Genomic DNA, 26,006 nt, shown 5'->3' on the forward strand with positions numbered 1-26,006 from the left:
AACTGTTAATTGCTTTTCTTACGTTCATGATTTCCCTTCTGTGTTTATATTTCTTAATTCTAGCTTAACTTATTTATTATAATGTTTTTATTTCTATCTCATCACTCGTAATTCCAACATTTTATCCCTTTTTATTCATTTTAACGATATGGATTGTTTTCATTTACTCCATATTCAAATATTTCCTTACAATTTTTATAATACTTGTTTTATTCCTCGATCATAATAGATCATCTACAGGTTTTACTCAGAAATTTCCATTCACAACTTTACAGTTTAATACCATTTATATCTAAATGTATTTCTTTCTCATATAGTTTTATGGTCTTCAAAGTTTCTAACATCATGTTTAGTTTTAAATCCCGATTACCTTTAAGTGTGTTGATAATTTTCATTTCTAATTTTACAACCACGTTCAGTGTTTCATCCACACATATCAAAATATTTCTTACATTTTCTGATATTTAGTCTATGTCATATTTCAGTACTTCAAATGAATTTACACTGCTCACACTATTATTTTTTCATGTTTTAGAGACACTAACTATACTAATTTTACTATTTTTCCTGCACTAATTGCATCTATGTCAGCACTCATGATAAACTAGCAATTGTTTTGCATCCCATGCATAAAGAAATTCTTAAAACCAACTTTTTCAATATCGTACTCAAATTACTGTTTTCCAGATGGGAATTACCAGTATTCTTTGGTTTTACTCTGTTACATCTTTTTAAATTTTAACATCTTACTTTTAATTCTAACATACATCTTTTGAACAGTTTTTTTCTTTTAATGATAGCCTAACCTTATTTGTTCAAATTAATTCTTTCATTCACCATCTTTGCTACCTTTCAGTACCTTCATAATTCACTATGCAAACGCAATGTCTTTCACTGACATTCTGTTTAATAATACCACAAGTTTCCTTAATTGACAAAAAGCGAATTATTTCTCATTTCAAAATAGAACTACTATATTTTTGCACAAACATTACCTTTATCCATTCAAGCCACCCCTTAACCTGTAACTGACGTAGCGATAGGAAAGGAGATTCTTATCATATGCTCTTTCGACATTTGAGGTTTCTAGAACTTCTTTGACAAGTATATCAATACCATCAGAAAATATACTTAACACTTTTACCCAGTTTAAAGGCAACATACTGTTATAAGAATGGTTTTAGTTAAATTTATAACACAAATAAACACATTTTGTGCTAAATAGACATAAACATTTAGATTCAGAATATTTCTTTTTAATCCGATGTAAGACTTGAATTTCATTCATGATACGGATTGTCTCTTGATTTTTTTTGTTTACGTTACACTAATAGAAAATTTTTATTTTACAAGTTCAGCTTTTAACGAAATAAAAACTACGATACACCTGGTGTTTTTAAGAAAAGGAACTTTGATATATTTCTGGAAATGTAAATGCTTTTAGAGTTTTTTTCTTTCAATAACGTTGATTTTCATTACTTTACTAATTTCAATAATTCTCTTATTAGCTAATATGAATGAAAGAAGATTGTCAAAAATGTGACACAGTATAATTCTTACGAACATACGTACCTTTACCAGCATATAGATATTACCGATTGAAATGAAGAAAGATACAGATATTTTACTCCAATCTACATTAAATTAAAAAAAAAATATTGAAACTTTCATACATTCCAAAGAATAAACGAAAACTCAATAGATATTGTCATGTTTGTATATATGAGATAAAAGTTTTATGAATGGTATTTAAAGTAAGGCTTAGAACTTCATAAAAGCGAACATTCGCTATGTTAATACACATATCATCAGTTATTTACATAATTCAATGTAATATTAATCATTACATGTACTATATGCATATATATTTAAAGTTTAATTGTCTTACAATTGAATAATTAACTATTGAGAGAAAGAGGTTCATATTTTACACTATTTAATTCACATGGAACAAATTTTTCCATCAACCACATTGAACCGCGTTTATTAAATTCGCCAAAGCTCTTTTATTTCTGCATTTTCACACTCACGACACATTTTAAATGTAACTATTGATTAACATTTCAAACACCGATATCATAATTCAGTGTAAAACTACATCATAACTCATTTTTTCCCTACTAACTACAATTTTATGTATTCAAGAAGTACATCTAAGACATGATCATTTTCTATGTTCTAGCAAATCGATTCAATTGCGAACATACTATTAAGACTTGCGATTTTAGAAGACTTGCATGTATTAACGATGTCAACGTTTCTTCGCTTTTATAAGATTCATATCAAATCATGTCGCATTCGAATGTGGTGTAAGAGATCACTTTTTCTTTTAAACACTTGTAAACAATGGATGCAATTTATAAGAAGAGAAGTATCATGCTGTTTCAAAACATCATCATCAGCATATTTCTGTTTCTTTTGACACCGGCAATATTTAAAAAAAAAAAAAAAAGTTTCCTGAGATATTCTTCAAATTCTGTTTTACTTGAAAAAATGTCCGAACATTCAATACGATGTAAAGATTCATATTGTTTTAAATTCTTATGCTCACTAAATATTTTTTATCATGATTTACTCTTAAAAGTGACTTTATAAGTTTTCATATCCTTTTTACATGAAAAGAACTTGTGATTATTCACTACAAAATTCTAAGACGAGAAGCTTCGCGACTTTTCAAACTATAAACTTAAATTTCTTAGGACATACACTACATCTGATGTTTCTTTCATGAGATTTCAAATATCTCTTCAGATTACTCGTATTCAAGAAACCTTACAAATATATCACATAAGTTCAGCGAATAATCGCTTCATAAACTCTTAAATTTTCAACACGAGTGAATCACTTGAAGCATATACTGCACTGTAAACATACAATACTTAAAAAAAAATTCTTATAAAAAATAAAAATACATTCATTTCACCAAGAAGCTTTTCTATTTAAATACATTTATTTATTTCCAAAGAACAAGTTTCTGTATTACACATAAAATATACTTAGAATTTTCTTACATTAATTAACATCAAATTAACAGCAATATCCATTTACTGACATTTGATATACATGTTTGCTTTAAAATTAAAACTAAAATTTCAATATATTTCTATTAAAAAAACATAAGGAAAAAACATAGTCATAACATCAAACAAACACAGAAATTTAAATAGAATAGCTGTACTTATATTAATGCATTTTTATAATCTTCATAACATTTCAATTCAAAAAACCTATCACAAAATAAATGAAAAATTTTTTTCTGCCTTATAAAGAATCTCTTATATTTTTAAAATTAATACATAAAAATATATCTTCACCAATATATTTAATTCTATCCTCAACACTTATTATAATGCAATCATGTCTTGAAGGATGATTTACAATGCAACCTTCGCATTTATATAGCTTTTTTATCACTGAATTTAATTCAGTTTTGATAGAGTTTATGAGTTCTTTAAAAAGTTCATCATCATCACTTACCATATCCGAACAATTGTTTTTACATTTGATTTGCAATGGTAAAATAATTTCAAAAATACTTTTATATAAAGTATTAGATATATCAGGAATAATTTCTTTCAATTTTTTTAAAATATCACAGTTTACTTTTAGGTATGTAGGTTTTAGTTTAAAAGAATTTTCATCTTGTTTAAAAACTTGTTGAAAAATACACTCACCTTCTTTGTTGAAAACTACCAACTCATTATTGCAAATGATGCTGGCACTCATATAAACAAGATTAAATTCATATATTTTTGAGGAAAATTCTTGCCATGTTGCAGGAGTTATAACAACACCGCGTATAGTAGGGTATAATATTTTATTTTGTTCCACACATTCACGTAGATGAATGTTCATTCTGTTTTCAAACTGATTTATGGACACAAAATATCCCCAACCAAGAGTCCACTGTGCAATCAACTTCGAACTTTCTTTTTTCTGTTCTCGATTATTCGGCATGAAGATATTTTCAGGAACAGATTTCATATAGTGGGCAAACCAGTCATCCTCTGGAAGTTCATCCTCATTATCTTCCAAGCGTCGTTTTTTAATTTTCGAAATTTTTATGTTTCGGAATGTGATACTAATTCTAGCATCTTTAACGTCAGGTTGAGAGGGTATTTGACCCTCTCAAATACCATTTGACGTTTTGCACCTAAACTGATGATAGGTATATCACTTTCAGGTTCGAGACAAGTTTCATTGTCTTTATGCATTGAAATTTTCGCCACTCCGTCAGGATAATAGTTCAATAAAGCAAAATTATATTTTTTGCCAGTTATCGTTTCAACATAATCTTTTACATTTAGAAGAGTTTGAGTCCATGGTTCTGCACAAATGCTCGTTCCAGAGAATTCGTAACTAAGTCCTTCATCACCAAAACCGAGTACTTTTCTTCGTGGGACATACTGAGTCCCATTAATTTCAAAACTAATATTTTTAAAATCATAATTTGAAAGTTCATCTAGCAAAATATCAGCTTCATTTCGTGAATAAAATTCTTCGTATAATTCCACATTTAACTCTGTATCACATAACTCGTATATTCCTCATATTCGCTTTTGAATCTAACGACAATTCTGAATGATATAGAAATACGTAGCATTCTTAAATAGCAAAAATTATCTAAAACATACATTAACGAAATGATTTCATCAACACTTATCGTAATACATTCTTGTCATGTCTTGTTTGTGAAGCCAGTCTTTCCGGCGTCATATGTGTAAAAATAATCATGATAGGATAGTGGGAAAGATTATAGTGTCCTAATGTTGTTATTCTGAACCTCGATATTACATATATGCATAAGGAGAATCTTAAAAGCATCATCCACTTATCATGATAGAGTAATGGAAAATTTCTAAAACTCTGATAATCATACGCGAAAGAATGTATTATCTTAAGGTTGTTGTTGCTATTCCAAGTTTGACAATACATACGGAAGTGAAGGAAGACCCTTGATAAGCGCTGCTGATAAGGATCTTCCTGCTGATATGGATCTTCCTGCTGTTGATAAGGATCTTCCTTCACTTCTGTATGTACTGTCAAACTTGGAATAGCAACAACAACCTTAAGATAATATATTCTTTCGCGTATGATTATCAGAGTTTTAGAAATTTTCCATTACTCTATCATGATAAGTGGATGATGCTTTTAAGATTCTCCTTATGCATATATTTAATATCGAGGTTCAGAATAACAACATTAGGACACTATAACTCTTTCCCACTATCCTATCATGATTATTTTTACACATATGACGCCGGAAAGACTGGCTTCACAAACAAGACATGACAAGAATGTATTACGATAAGTGTTGATGAAATCATTTCGTTAATGTATGTTTTAGATAATTTTTGCTATTTAAGAATGCTACGTATTTCTATATCATTCAGAATTGTCGTTAGATTCAAAAGCGAATATGAGGAATATACGAGTTATGTGATACAGAGTTAAATGTGGAATTATACGAAGAATTTTATTTACGAAATGAAGCTGATATTTTGCTAGATGAACTTTCAAATTATGATTTTAAAAATATTACTTTTGAAATTAATGGGACTCAGTATGTTCCACGAAGAAAAGTACTCGGTTTTGGTGATGAAGGACTTAGTTACGAATTCTCTGGAACGAGCATTTGTGCAGAACGATGGACTCAAACTCTTCTAAATGTAAAAGATTATGTTGAAACGATAACTGGCAAAAAATATAATTTTGCTTTATTGAACTATTATCCTGACGGAGTGGCGAAAATTTCAACGCATAAAGACAATGAAACTTGTATCGAACCTGAAAGTGATATACCTATCATCAGTTTAGGTGCAAAACGTCAAATGGTATTTACCAGGCGAAATTTCACATCTCGAAGCGTGGACTTAACTCATGGAACTCTCCTTGTAATGAAACCCCCAACGAATCAATTTTGGATGCACGGAATACCCTCTCAACCTGACGTTAAAGATCCTAGAATTAGTATCACATTCCGAAACATAAAAATTTCGAAAATTAAAAAACTACGCTTGGAAGATAATGAGGATGAACTTCCAGAGGATGACTGGTTTGCCCACTATATGAAATCTGTTCCTGAAAATATCTTCATGCCGAATAATCGAGAACAGAAAAAAGAAAGTTCGAAGTTGATTGCACAGTGGACTCTTGGTTGGGGATATTTTGTGTCCATAAATCAGTTTGAAAACAGAATGAACATTCATCTACGTGAATGTGTGGAACAAAATAAAATATTATACCCTACTACACGCAGTGTTGTTATAACTCCTGCAACATGGCAAGAATTTTCCTCAAAAATATATGAATTTAATCTTGTTTATATGAGTGCCAGCATCATTTGCAATAATGAGTTGGTAGTTTTCAACAAAGAAGGTGAGTGTATTTTTCAACAAGTTTTTAAACAAGATGAAAATTCTTTTAAACTAAAACCTACATACCTAAAAGTAAACTGTGATATTTTAAAAAAATTGAAAGAAATTATTCCTGATATATCTAATACTTTATATAAAAGTATTTTTAAAATTATTTTACCATTGCAAATCAAATGTAAAAACAATTATTCGGATATGGTAAGTGATGATGATGAACTTTTTAAAGAACTCATAAACTCTATCAAAACTGAATTAAATTCAGTGATAAAAAAGCTATATAAATGCGAAGGTTGCATTGTAAATCATCCTTCAAGACATGATTGCATTATAATAAGTGTTGAGGATAGAATTAAATATATTGGTGAAGATATATTTTTATGTATTAATTTTAAAAATATAAGAGATTCTTTAAGGCAGAAAAAAATTTTTCATTTATTTTGTGATAGGTTTTTTGAATTGAAATGTTATGAAGATTATAAAAATGCATTAATATAAGTACAGCTATTCTATTTAAATTTCTGTGTTTGTTTGATGTTATGACTATGTTTTTTCCTTATGTTTTTTTAATAGAAATATATTGAAATTTTAGTTTTAATTTTAAAGCAAACATGTATATCAAATGTCAGTAAATGGATATTGCTGTTAATTTGATGTTAATTAATGTAAGAAAATTCTAAGTATATTTTATGTGTAATACAGAAACTTGTTCTTTGGAAATAAATAAATGTATTTAAATAGAAAAGCTTCTTGGTGAAATGAATGTATTTTTATTTTTTATAAGAATTTTTTTTAAGTATTGTATGTTTACAGTGCAGTATATGCTTCAAGTGATTCACTCGTGTTGAAAATTTAAGAGTTTATGAAGCGATTATTCGCTGAACTTATGTGATATATTTGTAAGGTTTCTTGAATACGAGTAATCTGAAGAGATATTTGAAATCTCATGAAAGAAACATCAGATGTAGTGTATGTCCTAAGAAATTTAAGTTTATAGTTTGAAAAGTCGCGAAGCTTCTCGTCTTAGAATTTTGTAGTGAATAATCACAAGTTCTTTTCATGTAAAAAGGATATGAAAACTTATAAAGTCACTTTTAAGAGTAAATCATGATAAAAAATATTTAGTGAGCATAAGAATTTAAAACAATATGAATCTTTACATCGTATTGAATGTTCGGACATTTTTTCAAGTAAAACAGAATTTGAAGAATATCTCAGGAAACTTTTTTTTTTTTTTTTAAATATTGCCGGTGTCAAAAGAAACAGAAATATGCTGATGATGATGTTTTGAAACAGCATGATACTTCTCTTCTTATAAATTGCATCCATTGTTTACAAGTGTTTAAAAGAAAAAGTGATCTCTTACACCACATTCGAATGCGACATGATTTGATATGAATCTTATAAAAGCGAAGAAACGTTGACATCGTTAATACATGCAAGTCTTCTAAAATCGCAAGTCTTAATAGTATGTTCGCAATTGAATCGATTTGCTAGAACATAGAAAATGATCATGTCTTAGATGTACTTCTTGAATACATAAAATTGTAGTTAGTAGGGAAAAAATGAGTTATGATGTAGTTTTACACTGAATTATGATATCGGTGTTTGAAATGTTAATCAATAGTTACATTTAAAATGTGTCGTGAGTGTGAAAATGCAGAAATAAAAGAGCTTTGGCGAATTTAATAAACGCGGTTCAATGTGGTTGATGGAAAAATTTGTTCCATGTGAATTAAATAGTGTAAAATATGAACCTCTTTCTCTCAATAGTTAATTATTCAATTGTAAGACAATTAAACTTTAAATATATATGCATATAGTACATGTAATGATTAATATTACATTGAATTATGTAAATAACTGATGATATGTGTATTAACATAGCGAATGTTCGCTTTTATGAAGTTCTAAGCATTACTTTAAATACCATTCATAAAACTTTTATCTCATATATACAAACATGACAATATCTATTGAGTTTTCGTTTATTCTTTGGAATGTATGAAAGTTTAAATATTTTTTTAATTTAATGTAGATTGGAGTAAAATATCTGTATCTTTCTTCATTTCAATCGGTAATATCTGTATGCTGGTAAAGGTACGTATGTTCCTAAGAATTATACTGTGTCACATTTTTGACAATCTTCTTTCATTCATATTAGCTAATAAGAAAATTATTGAAATTAGTAAAGTAATGAAAATCAACGTTATTGAAAGAAAAAAACTCTAAAAGTATTTACATTTCCAGAAATATATCAAAGTTCCTTTTCTTAAAAACACCAGGTGTATCGTAGTTTTTATTTCGTTAAAAGCTGAACTTGTAAAATAAAAATTTTCTATTAGTGTAAGGTAAACAAAAAAATCAAGACACAATCCGTATCATGAATGAAATTCAAGTCTTACATCGGATTAAAAAGAAATATTCTGAATCTAAATGTTTATGCCTATTTAGCACAAAATGTGTTTATTTGTGTTATAAATTTAACTAAAACCATTCTTATAACAGTATGTTGCCTTTAAACTGGGTAAAAGTGTTAAGTATATTTTCTGATGGTATTGATATACTTGTCAAAGAAGTTCTAGAAACCTCAAATGTCGAAAGAGCATATGATAAGAATCTTCTTTCCTATCGCTACGTCAGTTACAGGTTAAGGGGTGGCTTGAATGGATAAAGGTAATGTTTGTGCAAAAATATAGTAGTTCTATTTTGAAATGAGAAATAATTCGCTTTTTGTCAATTAAGGAATCTTGTGGTACTATTAAACAGAATGTCAGTGAAAGACATTGCGTTTGCATAGTGAAATATGAAGGTACTGAAAGGTAGCAAAGATGGTGAATGAAAGAATTAATTTGAACAAATAAGTTAGGGCTATCATTAAAAGAAAAAACTGTTCAAAAGATGTATGTTAGAATTAAAAGTAAGATGTTAAAATTTAAAAAGATGTAACAGAGTAAAACCAAAGAATACTGGTAATTCCCATCTGGAAAACAGTAATTTGAGTACGATATTGAAAAAGTTGGTTTTAAGAATTTCTTTATGCATGTGATGCAAAACAATTGCTAGTTTATCATGAGTGCTGACATAGATGCAATTAGTGCAGGAAAAATAGTAAAATTAGTATAGTTAGTGTCTCTAAAACATGAATAAATAATAGTGTGAGCAGTGTAAATTCATTTGAAGTACTGAAATATGACATAGACTAAATATCAGAAAATGTAAGAAATATTTTGATATGTGTGGATGAAACACTGAACGTGGTTGTAAAATTAGAAATGAAAATTATCAACACACTTAAAGGTAATCGGGATTTAAAACTAAACATGATGTTAGAAACTTTGAAGACCATAAAACTATATGAGAAAGAAATACATTTAGATATAAATGGTATTAAACTGTAAAGTTGTGAATGGAAATTTCTGAGTAAAACCTGTAGATGATCTATTATGATCGAGGAATAAAACAAGTATTATAAAAATTGTAAGGAAATATTTGAATATGGAGTAAATGAAAACAATCCATATCGTTAAAATGAATAAAAAGGGATAAAATGTTGGAATTACGAGTGATGAGACAGAAATAAAAACATTATAATAAATAAGTTAAGCTAGAATTAAGAAATATAAACACAGAAGGGAAATCATGAACGTAAGAAAAGCAATTAACAGTTATAGACTTAAGTTTTTTTTAAAAATATTCGGTAATGTAAGGAAGATATTGTTAAACACGTCAAAGAAATTAGAAATTCTGTAGAAAATTTAGTAAAAGAACTAAGATCATGAAAAATAAACGTTTCTTTTTAAATACAATTTCATACCACTAAGTTAAAGTGTGTATAGAATGGTTTAAAAAAAGTAAATGAAGTTAAAATTCAGAATATATTGAACATTATAACGTTAAAAAAAGTGTGAAATTGCATCTAAAATTAAGTAATGTAACAAATAAACAGCACGTGCGGGAACGTTTGTGAAATATAACGTATAAGTTAAAAATCAGGTATTCTGAAATTTATGAAAGGTATGAAAAAAAATAGTATGTGGAAATTAAATTAAATATTACAAATAAATTAGAAACGTTAAGTATTAAAAAATATGACAGTAAATGAATATGTTATTATGTAACAGAAAACCTGAGAAATAAGTTAAAGTTCCATGAAAAACTAGAAAGGATAAAAGTATCAGAATAAATTGATGAGTCGATTCAAATTCCATTAGGGTTTTTTACCTGAATCTGAATGTATCACATCTGCTTAGTGGTTAAAATCTTCAAACTACTGAGCTGGTGAGATATTTTGTTTGAGAGTTCAATTCTATATTTTGAATAATAGAACATTTTTTTTAAAAAGAAATTTCTAAAATAAATTATTTTCTTTTTTCGTCCCTAGAGGACGCCATGCGCAATTCCTAAATAGATTATTTTCATTTTTCATCCCTAGAGGACGCCATGAACCCGTTGCCAATTTAAAAAAACTAACTTTTAATGAAAAGCAGAAGGTCTACAACTCAACCAGCAATCTAAAAACAACTCAACTCCACTCGAAACCACGCCTCCTAGTGTGATGACGTTGCCTTTGGCCCCGCCCTCTGTGATGTCATTGACCACGCCTCCTGACCCACTGACCCACCTGCCGCAGAACTGTCATTTTCATGCTACTTCTGTCGTAAAGAAAGATAATGCTTATGAGTAGCATTATATACAGTTAGTTTTTTGATCGCAAAGCTTCATGTACGTTTCTTGCAGTTTTATTTATTTTCTGTTTCCAGTAGTGTTTAATTCCCCGCAGATAACATTCATAATTTTTTTTAATTTATTTGCTTCACCTTCTTCTTTTTCATTGGCTCGACAGCTCGGGGGGGGGCCTGGTTTCCTCTTGAAGTCTTCTCCATGCATCCCTGCTTTTCCCAATTATTTTCCAGTTTTTGACCTTTAGAATGTTTATATCATTTTCAACACAATCGATCCATCTCACCGGGTCTACTCCGAGGTCTGGTTTCTATGGGCTTTGCCAGAAATATTTTCGTACAACTCCGATCTTCATGCATTCTTTCTGTATCCAAAGAACTATACTACGTCAAGTTGTCTACAGAATCTTGTATAGCTCTAAATTAGATCTTCTCCGCGATCCATTCACATGGATCTCACCAATTATGCAACGCAATATCCTTCGCTAAAATATCCCAAAATCAGGACTCGAATCTGGACCTCTCGAATATGCGCCGAGTGTGCTATCGTTGCACCATGAAGGTGTAGTGGAGGAAAATAAAAAATACCTTATATACTATTATAAGTACCTTATATACTATTACCTTATATACTATTACTTATATACTATTACCTTGTATACTATTATATACCTCAGCCGCGACTGAGGATTAGCGGGCTCAGTTGCCAAATTATGGTGGCAACGAATTATTGTCTAACCCTCTTTTAGTTAGCCCGCCTCTGCAGAATCACTTGTGAACTTTCTTTTTCTTTTGAGGGCGGGGGAGCAGGAGAGGTGAAAAATGTGTTATGCACTCATCGAGACTCGAACCTGAATCTCTTGCGTACGCGTGAATTGTACTATCGTTACACCCCGAAAGCATGCTGGAAGGAGGGAGAAAATACTTTATAAGTTCAATGTGCAAATAAATATGCAAAGAAATTACCAGTACTCTAACGCCATTGCCCCCACGCAGTCGTTCCACGTTGCTTGTGATGGAAAATTTCCTTTCATTTCTTTCACTTATTCTTTATTAAGATAACAAAGAAAAATATCCGACTTCCGGATGACAGTCATTGTAAAATTTTCACAGTTAGAATGTGAAGAAAACAACAGGTGTAAATTACGATATACTGGAATTGTCCGCAACTCCCAGAACCGAGCTTATGAACTGTTGCGCTCGCCTACAGCCAGAGATGAGCCAACATATTATATCTGTGAGTTAGAAAATCTTTTTACGATAAAGCTTATTCTAGCCAACTATTGTTTAAGCAGTGTGATACAATACAAGGGCGTATTCGACCAGTCACAAGCGGTGTTGTGTAGCAGTCAATATGTTGTATGGTTCGCCAGTGACTTGAAATCCTCATGTTGATGTACAAATATTAGTGGACTCAGAAATACCCGGAAGACACGGTTTTAAAATCCGCTGACAAGACTTTGTAGAGAAGTTATTTACCTGGAGAGATGAAAATTCTTATAGCATCATCAAAAAGGCAAAAATAATCTCGAAAACATTATGGCAAACGTTTAGCTCTTGAGATAGGTGGGAAAATTAGTGGCAGAATTCCCGTGCGTGCATCATATTCCAGAAAGAGATTGGGATTAGGAATAAAACAGTACGCTTTCATCATTCCGGACATAAACTCTACTATTTGCGACATATAGTATAACGCTCCTATCTGAGCCCAGTGCGGTTATTATCTAAATGGTGCAAGCTTCAACATTACTCGTAGTTCTGCCTTTTACTCCCATTATTATTCAAGCTGTCCATGCTAAATAGTTGATCCATCTTCGTTTAATCTTTATTTAATATTAGTAAATTTCGATTAATTCTTGCTTAATCTCGTCGTCAAGTATTAAAATCTGTATACAACTTTATAAGTAGTCCAAAAAGGCTTTGTTCCCGAAGGACTATTGTTCTCGTTTTGCGATTTTGCGTTGAATCACTATAAATGTCCGTTTTACTTTTCAAACCGTTGCCATCAAATGTTAGAATTCTGCATTATATTTGAAGAAATTAAATAATGAAAAATCTGCATAAATGTATGTACATTTCTCGCATTGTGATAAAACAACGGTACATAGAGCCATCGAATTTTGAATGACGTAATCCTACTGCGAATACAGGGGTTGGACAAAAATATGGAAACACCTTTAAAAAAACATGTTTCTTTGCTTAATATGGTGTAGGAAACCCGTTGGCATCCAAAACAGCTTGCGGTCTTCTCGGAATGGATGAATACAGTTCCTGTATGTTTGCCAAGGGAATATGAATATTATACCATTCTTCCTGCAAAACGGTGGCAAGTTCAGATAGCGATGTTGGCGGTGGATAACGAGAACGCACTTTCCGTTCCAATGTAGACCACAAAGGTTCGATAATATTCAGGTCTGGTGACTGTGGTGGCTAGGGGAGATGGGACAACTCATCCTCGTGCTCAGAAAACCAGTCCTGGACAATGTGAGCTGTGTGAACAGGGGCTTTGTCGTCTTGGAAGACACCATCACCATCGGGGAACAAAGTTTGTACCATGGGATGAACTTGATTGGCCGAAATATTCACATAAGTCTTGGCAGTCATGTGCCCTGACACAGTTATCGTGGGGCTAGCAGAGAACCACGATATGGCTGCCCAAACCATAACAGAACCCCCGCCATGTTTCACTCTTGGCAACAAGCAGTCTGTATTATATGCTTGAGATGGCGTTCTCCAGACGTAAACTCGGCCAAAAGTGGGAAACAATGTGAAAGAAGACTCGTCAGACCATATTACTCGCTTCCACTGCTCTATAGTCCAGGGTTTATGACTTAAACACCACCTTTTCCTGTTACGGGCATTAGCATCACTGATGAGTGGCTTCTCAATTGCAGCACGGCCAGCAATTCCCTGTTTATGAAGCTCCCTTCTAATTGTTTTGGTACTCACAGGGTTCGGTAACACAACATTCATTTCAGCAGAAACTTTTGCAGCTGTGGTCTTCTTATTTTTCGTCACAATTGCCCTTAATGATCGTCTATCACGATCACTCAGGACACACTTTCGTCCGCGCTGTAATTTAGCAGATGATGGTTTTTCGCTTTTCAAATATGCGGAATAAATCTTCGATACAGTACCTCTTGAAACACTAAACACCTCGGCTACCTTGCTTACGGAAACACCTACCATACGTGCTCCAACAATTTGCCCACGTTCGAAGTCTGTTAACTCTGACATAATGCAATGACAACCTCACATAACAGTACTCCGACAACAACTGAACTGTTAAGCACATTTACGAAGTTGTATAGGTGTCGTCAGTAGTCAAAAACGCTAGCGCCACCTACATATTTCATTAAAATCAATCTTTCTTTTCAAACATGCATTTCACAAGGTGTTTCCATATTTTTGTCCATCCACTGTACATACATGTGGAAGCCCAAATTTGAAATTTGGAATTTGTTTTATGATCGATTTCATATTTTGTAAATCTTTAACGAATTTTTGATTAACAAACTCAAGGATTTCAAAACGAGCAATGGCAACACTCTACGGGAAAAAAAAAACCCTTTTTATCCCCAGCGTGCGGAACTGTGTATCGGAAATTTTAAAGATATGCTCATTTTAAAATTATTTTGCGTCATTGCTATTGAACTGAATTTTATGGTTTAAGTGCAAAGAACGTGATATTTAATAAATAAAGGTAACACACAAAACGTTAAAAACATGCCATGACGCAATTTAAAATCTGAAACATTGCAGTTTTTTTGTTTTTTTTTTATTTATTTTCTACTTTTTTAATTCTACTGTTTTCATGTTTGTGCAATTCATGCCGTAACGAGTTTCACGCGTTAACTTACTCTATTCGTTAGAGAATCAGCAGAGTACTGGCTAATTAATAAAGTGAATTTACTTTTCCAGGTACAATTATCTAGTAACTATTAAATGCAATACTTGGAAGAGTTTCGTGAACAAAATCAATTTTATAAACACAAATCGATGTATTAATTTTTCATACTTCGTAGTTAGTTGATTTTCCTATGTTTTATGGTGACCGCGTACTTTTCAAACTTCCGGAGATGATAAACAGTCGGACAAGGTGAATAAAATTTGTAGTTCTGGTATGCAACAATATAGGCTATTAGACTGGTCATTACTTTTACAAGTTTTTATGAAAAGATTTCGGAATTCAAATTTTGTACACTTACTATTTGTCAATGACAATGCAATGATATGAAGCGATTTTTTTTTCTCAAAATTCGATTTAGATTTTATTTAATGTTTAAATGACGTTTTGTACATGCCTTAAAATTTAACCGAAAAACTAAAATTATTAGAATTTTACTGTTTGCACACTAAATAGAAAGAAAATAAATCTTTTAAATAAAACTTAAATTGTAATTTAATTTCAGAATTTTGGGTGAATTTTCAAAAATTGCTCAGTTTTTTAACTATTTGACTTTCCATTATTTTAACCTTTCAACAACTAAAATTTAGCGGTTATTAAGTTTTAAATTTTTCGCAAATTATAAAACATATCACTCTTTTTAAAATATGAAAGTAAAAAATTCTGCTTGGATGATTTTCCATGTTTATTTAAAAAATATATCGCAGTCTCAAGCAGAAAGAGGGGAAAATCGGTTCTTGCATCATATAGCTTGCAAACATATTATTTTCAAGGTTATGATATCATTATGTCATATGATTTTTATGGCTTCTGTACAGATATCTTTGCATTTATTATCTCAAAAACAACAATGTAAGGGCTGGTTAGTGTTAAATTTAATTTTTAGTGATAAAATGTAACTGAGTTTAAAAAATCACAAAATATCATGAATAATAAAATTGTGGGACGCTCACATTCTTAAATATGTAATAATTTGTACATTATCATTTGTACATGTAATAAGCAATAATTTGTACATTATCATCAAGAGCTATTCATGTTTTTATTGTCCGTAATATAAATTGTCGATCTATTTTGTAAAGAGACTTGTTTAACCTACTCTTTCCACGAAACTGTATGATAAATTATTTTTGTGTTTTCATTTCGTTAATTTTGATATCAATTTTAAATAAAAGATTATAGGATAAAAATATTTTTAATCATATTTTATTATTATCTATCTTAAGCATTTTTGAATAATTTATTGTTTTCACTTCGCAATAAAATTCTATCATTAATATACAGATCATATTGCCAGTCTGCAACTGATAAGTTCTTTTACTTATCTTATCTTCAATATTATAAAAGTTCATTGCCCACTGCGGCAAAAGATATAATCACTTCAGAATTTCCTTTTCATATATTTGGATTTCTTAATACTATTTTACAACAAATTTTACTTTATATAATGTGTTGCAGTTAGTTTCATTAATGAAATATATTTTTCATGCCCTAAAATTTCTTAACTATTTCTTACCTACACTATCATCTGAAAAAAATCTTATAATTATAATTAAATTTTATGTATCTTTACATTTTTGTTCGAATGCTAATAGGCATTTTAGTAGTTTGAAATTTTACTTTTTGTATAACTTTATGTTCAAGAAAGAACTGTAAATTTAAATTCTTTTTTAAAATTTAAATTCTTTTTCGATTGAATTTCATCTTTATACTTAATGGTAAGTATTTAGTTTCATGACATGACAACAAATATTTTTCTTCAAGAAAAATATTTAAATAGCTGTATTTTCATCACTTTTAAAATCATAAATTTTCAAACAACTTTTCAATGGTAAATGCTTATATGAGCCATTGAATAGTAGTCCGAAGTTTTTAGATCGCAAGTTTTAATTTCTTTTTCTTGTTTTAACTGCATAAAACGCAACTTTCTCTTGAATTTATTTGCATAGAGGTAGTAAATTAAACCTCATTAATTTTGGAGGTCGTGGCATCTGCCCTGCAGTTACAATTCTCAAATAATTTAAAAACTGAAGAGGCGCAATCTTTAATATATTTAATATGCATTATAATGTGGGAATAATAGGCGTCTGATGAACAAACAGAAAGGAAAGTCATTAGAGCAAAAACAACCTAATACTCAATACTTCCAATTATAAAAATGTTTTAAATGACATCGTTTTCTATTTTTAAATGTGAAAAACATTAATTTTGTATAAATTACGAAATCTAACTTTTTACACGTTCCTCTAGTCCTATGCTTACCTTTCGTAAAAATGTATACTCGTTATAAAACACAAAACACAAAAAGTTTGGCTCGCATACGACAAAAAGTGACCGTGAGATTTGATAATAAAATTGAGAATCATATTCAGGGCTCGTACACAAACAGCAGAGCAAAAAGTTTGCATTTGTACAAATTAAAAATAAAATACTGTCTAGAAAAAGGTTTCTGATGCTAAGAGACTACATGACCAACTTTTCTATGCAGATTATTACGAAAAATATAATTCGATATATTTGGTTGAATTTTATTTGATTTATTTATTTATTTATCTTGGAAATGGAAATTTTATTCACAAAATCTTATAGAATTCCTGTTCTAGAAAACACTGCGAGGCTTCCGTTTCGGCATGCAGCCAACTGATAATATTATTTGTATTATTTAAAAATAAAAAAAAAATATTTGTATTTTAAAGAATTGTTTTACTATTACCAGATTATTATTCTAAAAAATAAAACTTTATAAGGATATTAATAGCTGCTTTTTTTATTAGTCGGAGTCATATTATAGAATAGTCCAATTATAGAAATGTTTTGTGTTTTAGTGACGAAAATATAGCGAAATCTAACTTTTACTGCGGTTTGAATGTTCCTATACTTATATTTTAATATAGTCCTGTACTATATAAGCTTTTACTCGTTATGAGGAAATAAAATTATAAGAAGTTTGACTCCAATACGACAAAAATTGACCGGGATATTTAACCTTAATATTTGCAGTTTTTGATATCATTTACATTGCCTTGAGAGATCAGTTAACTATATTAGTATAATTGAAGAAAATAAGTTTAAATGAAGTACAGTAAAAATGCGTATAATTTAATAGGTCGTACAAGGAAGTCATGTAGTGTCCACATCACATCTGTTTTTATGACTAGTGTTAAATTCTCCTGAATATAAGTATCAGGACCGAAAATAGATGTAAAAAGTTAAGATTTCGCAAAATTAAATAACAATTCATAAATTTAAAATTACAAAAACATGAACATTTATCATTTGAAACATGTCTCTACATTTCTACGACTAACGCTTCGCACAATAAATGAATACTTTTGTGAACACGCTGTACACTTTGCTCCCCCCCCCCTCAAAAAGGGGACAGTTCTATATCTCCCGTTCTACTGGGTGGATTGACGGAATAAAAATTACGTTTTCCATGCCTCGAAAGTGCGACTTAGGACATATATTAGATTTATATATTGCTGTAACATAGGTATTTTGTCACAAAATGGAACTTTTTCTTAAATTATATATCAATTTTTTTCTATATTCCGATTCTACGACTTGAATTATGCCTAGATATTAAATTTTGTAAATTTAAGTGAGAAATTTAAATATTTATCTTGGCGCATTTTTTTCCAGCTAAGAATAGTTCACTTGGCGAACTACTTAATTTATAGCAACCTATTTTCCTTTCCTTTTTTTCATAGTCCACGAATGGAAAAAAAGGTCATCGTTCATACTTTGAAATAATTTTAACAAATTGCGTAAACCACATTTTTCATTATTATCGCTTATAATAAATACGCCAAATGTCAAAACGCGTCAATATATAAATTCACGTATATCTTAGGAAATTTTGGATAAAAAAACTCTAATTTTTTGCAGGTATGCTTAGAAATACGTTTACTTTAAGACGATGGTAAAAATTTTATAGGTTATAATTCAGAATTTTTTTCGAAAAATTTATAAAAAATATTTAAAAATACAAAATTTAGAAATAAATCATAAAAAATGGCGAATTTTATTTGGAATGGATCTAAATTTCGAAATGTGAAAGGAAGAATCAAACAGTTTAATAAAAAAAGAGATATTAATAAACATAATAAAATTCAATTAACATTGAGGAGTTTAAACTTTGAGAGCTAATTTTTTAAAAACTACTCATGCGCTTTTTACAAAACTTGGCAGTTTTGTATAATCTGAGTCGTAGAATCGAAATTTGTGTCAAAATGCCCATATTAGAACAATGATATATATAAATCTAATACATATCCTACGTCGGACTTTCGAGACATTAAAAATGCAAGTTGAATTTCGTCAATCGGCCCAGTAGAACGGGAGATATAAACTGCCTCCTCCCTTTTTGTGTGCAGTGTACATTACGCATTTCCTTTATGTCTATTATTAAATAGAGCTCCTTGGCACACTGTAAAAAAAAAGTTCGCTCTTTACAGGCAAAAGTTTTGTAAAGTTACAGAAATCAAAAAGTTACAGAAGAATTTCCTGTAATGGTAACAGGTTGAAAGCAAACTGTAGCGGTAACAGCAGATTTGCTTGTAATATTACAGATAATGTTTCAGTAGCCGCGCGGAAGAATCATGTGACTGACTGGAAATTAGCCAATCAGGAGAAAAGTGTTTGAAAGCTAGTTGCAGAAAAAAAACATGGCTGAATGCATGTTGGTTGTATAGCGCAGGTAAGTAAGAAAATGTTTACAATTACTACTTGAAATATTTTTTGTTCATTTTATGCAGATTATTCTCATGCACTTTGCACTGTTATATGTAGTGAGTAAGTATTTAAACGTTTAAGCTTTGCGATTAATTAATATCAGTGTTCGTAATGTCTAATGAGTTGAAAGAGTGCAAAATATTTATTCCAAATGCAGATCTAATAGTAGTATTTTGTCATTGTGCATCCGATAAATTACGCCTTCAACTGCCCTTATTATTATTTAAAACTAATTATTCCAAAATTTAATCACTGTTTGTGGTATATAATTGAAATGGTAATGTGGTTGTTGAAAACAAAACTAATCATTTTAGCGTTCTTTTCCAATCGTCTGACCAAAGAACGTTTGACATCTTTTTCCGGCAGGCCTTGCGAGAAACGTTTATATAAACATTTAGAATTCTGAATGTAATGTATGTATTTTTTTGCTTATTAGGTTTAGTTTATTCTTTTTCTAGGATTATCTAATTAGTTATACCTGGTTTATAATTCAGTCTAATATGTTTATGTACGAGTGTGTTATGAAGTAAAATTACAAAAACTTGAACAACGCGGTCGAGAATCTCGTTTATTCCTTTAGTGTAATAATATTTTTTTCAGTGGTATTAATTTCTTACGAAAATATTATAATTCCAAAATGAAGTAATTATATTGATTAAAAATATGCCGTATCATACTTTTCGTAATGTTTTGTTTTACTAACTAGATGCAACTTAATTATTCCATATATTTTAATATACCAATATCAACAGGGGGAAAATGGAAATGACCTAAAATATTTTTCTAACAATTCGTTAAACTAATTATAAAACAAAACTAAATTTTGTGCATTATTTCCAAAAATATCATTTCATTAATATTTTATAAATGACAACATATATTATATTGTATATATAACTACCATTGCATACTTATAAGTTTTTAAACATTTAATGTAGAATTTATGTTGATTTTATTTTGCCCAGTTTTAATACAGTTTTGAAGTATGATAGTCTTGTTACTAGGATAGCATGAATCTGCTAATACAAGTTTAATACATTTCTTGACAAATGTTTCTCTTATTCATGTAATATAATATATAAATCATAAAATAAGTTTTCTTAAAAATAAATTATTATTGTTTATTGGAATTTAAAACAATTCTGTATCTGTATGTTGTATTAAAAATGAAATAATAATGAATTTTTAATGAAGCATTGATTTTAGCATTAACAATATATATATATATATACACATGAATAAATGGAAATGCAAGCTACTTTTCCTTACAAAACCGTCTATGAATATATACTTTCCTTTAGGCTGATAGCCTTTGCATGCTTTGCCATATTCTATCAATCCAAATGATGCAAATATGCAGAAAATTTTACTTTCTTTGAAAGTTAATACCGGAAATAAAATTCAGTGCATTTGTAAACTACATTAGTTCTCTTATAGCTTGGCATTTAATTGCCCAATGATTTACTAGTCCAAACTAAGGCAGAATTCAGATATCGTTCAAAGAAGAAAATTAATAAGGTCTGATTTTTAGACCTACATATGAAGATTTATTTTTTTTAAATATTATTTTAAGTCAACCAAATTAATTTCAAATTTAAGTAAGTATTCATGCCTTTCAGTAGCATTATTTTTGATATCTTAAATTAAATAACTGAATGCAATATTTCTTGTTAATAAAAGAAAAGCAATGTTATGAAAGACTAGCGAAGCAGTTTTGCAAGTTCTAATTACGAAAGGTCCCATGCTTTAAGGGGTCATTTTTAAAAATACTTAATTAAAAAAAAATATTTAACGTGAAACTTCCAAACTTCACACATGTGGAATATTAATTCTATATATTTTATCTCATTCTTATTTTATTAATTAATTTCATAGCATTTTGTGTGACACTAGTAGTAATTATTAATTAAATTTTATGCTGTTTCTGATCTATGTTTTTATTTTGTTATTAATTACGTTAGTTTACATAAGATTTAAAATTATGTAAGGTACAAAAACCTTCTGCATCTATTAATATATGCTGAAGTGAATGAAATTATGCCAGTGAAATTTTTTAAAATCAAAAACAAATTTCTGTGGAAAATTAAAGTTATAAATTCTAAATGCAAACAAAGGAGTGAATTTGAAAGTTATCAAATAAGCCAAAGTGTTGATCATTTTTACAGTTTTGCAGAAGAATTTTTATACTTTGCAGAATGGGAATATGATGTTTGGTTTTGTTAGTATTGATTATTACAACTGAATTATTGCAACTTACATTGCAACACGTAATTTAGCTTAAAATTTATTTGAACTTAATTTTCTAATTTATTTTGATCATGTATATTTCATATGTCATAAGTCTTTGAAATGAACTTAATTCTATTTATTTACACAATTTTTTTAAAGAAGAAAAAGTCACATTTGTTTTGCTTAGTTGCACACGAAGATACATGTCTATATATAGAGAGAGAAAGAGGAGTTATGTTTACTTCCAGACTATTTTCCTCCTTTTATATTATAGTATGAAAATCAAGGGGGAAATTAAGCAATCAATTTAATTTTGAAGGATGTGATTACAATAAGATCATAACCAATCAAAAATATTCATGAATGAACTACTGGTAACTATCATAGTATTATTATTTAAAAGAAACCTACATTCCAATAAGAACGCTTAGTAACATAACCATTTAAGTTATCTAATAAAAGTAATTTTCATTCCTACTTCCCTATACATTGAATTTCACTCTTAGTATTGCCCACTGCTACTCCCTAGACCTCAAAGCATTTAATGCATCTGGAACTGCAATTTGTGTCTTTTTCTACAGCATGCAAGTTATCACCGTTTAGTTTGTACTGCCACGAGCAATGATCTTCAGAATTATCGTATTGCGTTGCATATTCCACCCCACCCAGCTTTAGAACCAGTTTCTGAAAATTAAAAAAATATTTACATAATTTTCCCCCTTTTAATGCATTCAGAAAATGAATATTCCAAGATTTTAAAATGGATTTATCAACATAATGATTGTTTTCGTCATACTAACAAAGGCAAACTTTTGCACACTTAAGGCCCCGTTGAATCTTTCTCTTCTAACTGTTGAATATTATGTCAGCCTAATACAAACAATGATCTATGATAGTGAAAGCAAATACCAACTGCCATTCACTGTGCAATTTTGCCATATCAGATGAATGTTCACCCTAGCAAGCATCGGACCACAACCTTCTCTAATTATTTATGTATGATCTGAGGCCTAAGGATTTGCAAGAACAACAATGAGAATGACAGAAGTTCAAATTATAAAGAAGAAATGAGATAACTTATTAGATGTTGCAATTATGTGTATTCTTATTGAAATAGAGGTTTCTTTTAAATAAATAATATTGTGATAGTAGTAGTTTATCCATGATTACTTTTCATTTGTTATATTCCTACTGTGACTGTGTCCTTTGGAAATTAAATTATTCGTTTAATTTTTCCCTCTTAATTTTCGGAAGATAAAATTAGTAAAAATAAGTGGGAATATGGCATCAAGAGCATTAGATATCCCCATTTTCTTGAAGCTGTTCACTATTATTGTTTCATCAATGATAGGCCATGCATCCAAAATCCACTAGCAAATCAGTTAGTAAGATGAAAATGACCACTATGCGGACAAAACATTTAGGGTAACTTGTTTTGTGAGCGCCTTAAGGAAGACAAACATTACCTAAATCTTTAAAACATATTCAGAATCCTGTGCTAAAAGAAAGCTAGGGGGAAAATGTTGTCCGAGTCCCGGTGATTCCTTTGGACGAATATGTAATATTGTTTTAGAAATTTAAGGTAATAAATATAATATTTTTCGAATGCTAAAACAGTTCGAGAAATTTATTCAAGTTCTGAATTCTGAATATAAGTATACTGTATATTATATTTAATAACTATGGTGGCTTCATTTATGAAAATATTTGAATACTGGCTGTTTTTGTACAATGAACCTTCTCTAAGCTACGTGATTCCTGAAAATTTTGATCTTTAAATGATAGTGGGCATCCTAGCGAAGTTATGTTTACTAATTAGTTATTTTATCAGGGATGCTGATTAAATTTAAAAAGTGATTGACTGAGGTAGCTTGTCGTAATGAGACGGTTCACTGTAATCCAATTTTTTAAAGAATTTAAGCTGTTCTTAATTAATTAAGATATTATAAAGAAATATGATTAAAAGTGTTATATAAGCACATGTTTAAAACATCTATTAAAATAATTTTTATAAGCTTTTTAAGAGCATGATTATGATTTTAAAAGAAATGTTTTTTTCTTTATTTAGGAGACATGGTTTACAAAGAGGAGAAAAACCATTCATTTTTTCCAAGCAGTCGAAACGAATTTTTATGAAATGTTTATTAAATTATGTTATTTTTTAATTAATTCTTTTTTTCAGGTTTTATGTAAAGTTTATGAATTAAGTAATAAATTATTTTTACTTCTGTATTTTAATTAGCATATTATTTGCTTCATAGTGTTTCAGAATAAAATTATAAATTCAATAAACTTCTGAATTAACATGCTGTAATATAGAGAGAGCATAAAGTTTGTTTTCTGTTGTCACATGTTTATTTCACAATTTTGTATGCGAATCTCGAAATTTTTAATATCTAGGAATACTTTTTTAGTATCACTTTCGAAATGGTAAATATTAAGCTTAGATTTATTACATATTATGTTTGTAAAAAATTATAGGTAAAATTAAAATGCATTAAATTTTAAGCTAAACTGAAGTATTAATTTTAGAAATAAATTTCTTAAAGGCATAATTGTATTAAGAATTTTAAGGGAAACAAGGCTTTAAAAATTAAGGTCAGTTGGCAAAGTTTTATGCTTATTCAAAAAGCATGACATTAGGTTTTTAATGAAAGACTTCTATCTGTTAATGCAAAGGAAATTATTTGAAGGTAAGTAAAAAAGTTATGCATTATTTCAAACAATAGCAGACTGTTGACAAACACTGAGTGCAGATAAGAATAAAAAAATTAGTTAGACGTTGTAATTCAAGCGTATGAACAAAATTTGAATTCCTTGTAGTAACAAAATGAAGTTCATTGCTATGTTGAATTCTTTAATTTACTGAAAATGTCATTTTTTAGAAGGAGAGAATATATTTTTGAAATATGAAGAACAGCTGTTCTGAGTTCTTCATAGAAATATTTCACAAAATGTCTTTTACTGTAATAATATGATCATATCAACATGCAACACGTTTACTCATATAAGTTAAATCTAAAGCAACATGTGTCTATTTTAGCTAAAATTACTAAAAAGAAAGTTCTAGAACATATCTTATTAACTGACACTAACATGCAAATAAAACATACTATTTTTTTTCAGCTATTTTACAGGGCAAATATAAGGAGTAGCATATCAATTTGAACTTTTAAATTAATCAAAATGATAATATGAAAGGCCTTTCAATAATATCAGACATAAGTTTCTCTTCATAAAACAAAAATACTCTGCAACAGACTAATGTTACTTTTTGAAAAAAGAACATTGCTGTTGAAAGCACATCTTTTAAATTAATGCTATTCTGAGGTCAAATTGACTAATTTAAAAAGCCAAACTATTATGCTTCACTTGCATATATCTGTATAATGATATACACATGAAGATATTGTTTTACTCAAAACATCTTGATTTCAATATATTTTATTATAATAAGCATCATTTTAGACAAAAAAAAATCTACTACTTTTATATTCTACACACATAATTACTTAATGGGATATTAGAAGGAAATAATCTGAAACCTTTACAGATACAACCATTGGAATTTTACGTAAGAAAAGTATCTTCTACTCACATAATAACTTGCTATAATAATACAAGTAAATAACCTGTAACGGTTACAGATATATCTTGAGATTTTACATGAGAAAAACATGTTCTTTCTACATAATTATTTGCTGTAATATTACACGCAAATAATCTGTAACCATTACAGATATATTGTTTGGGATTTTACATGAGAAAAACATGTTCTTTTTATATAATTATTTGCTGTAATATTACACGCAAATAATCTGTAACCATTACAGATATATCGTTTGGGAATTTACATGAGAAAAATATGTTCTACTTACATAACTATATGCTGTGATATTACAAGAAAAAGATCTGTAACCATTACAGGCAAAACTCTTGTAATGTTACAAAGAAAACACCTGTTTCTGTTACTCAAATAACCCATGGCATCCCAGTTTCCATGAGTTTTCTTAGTAACTTTACAGATTTTTTTTTACAGTGCAATATAAACGGAAAATAGTTAAAGATTCCTTTGAAGTA

The 26,006-nt window shown here is 29.3% G+C and overlaps 1 protein-coding gene and 1 long non-coding RNA gene across 2 annotated transcripts in view; both read left to right on the forward strand.

Annotated features, from left to right (window-relative positions):
* The window catches only part of LOC118196394 (sprouty-related, EVH1 domain-containing protein 2-like), a 283,744-nt gene that overhangs the window by 66,622 nt on the left and 191,116 nt on the right, over positions 1 to 26,006 (forward strand). The window lies entirely within an intron of this gene.
* On the forward strand, positions 19,554 to 24,158 carry LOC146993715 (uncharacterized). The gene is made up of 2 exons (XR_015044346.1): positions 19,554 to 19,662; positions 23,995 to 24,158. It is a non-coding gene; the product is annotated as an uncharacterized LOC146993715 (long non-coding RNA).

This window comes from Stegodyphus dumicola, chromosome 12, assembly GCF_044657685.1.
Source record: "Stegodyphus dumicola isolate Sdum_Otavi_A_Nest chromosome 12, ASM4465768v1".
Lineage (NCBI taxonomy): Eukaryota > Metazoa > Arthropoda > Arachnida > Araneae > Eresidae > Stegodyphus > Stegodyphus dumicola.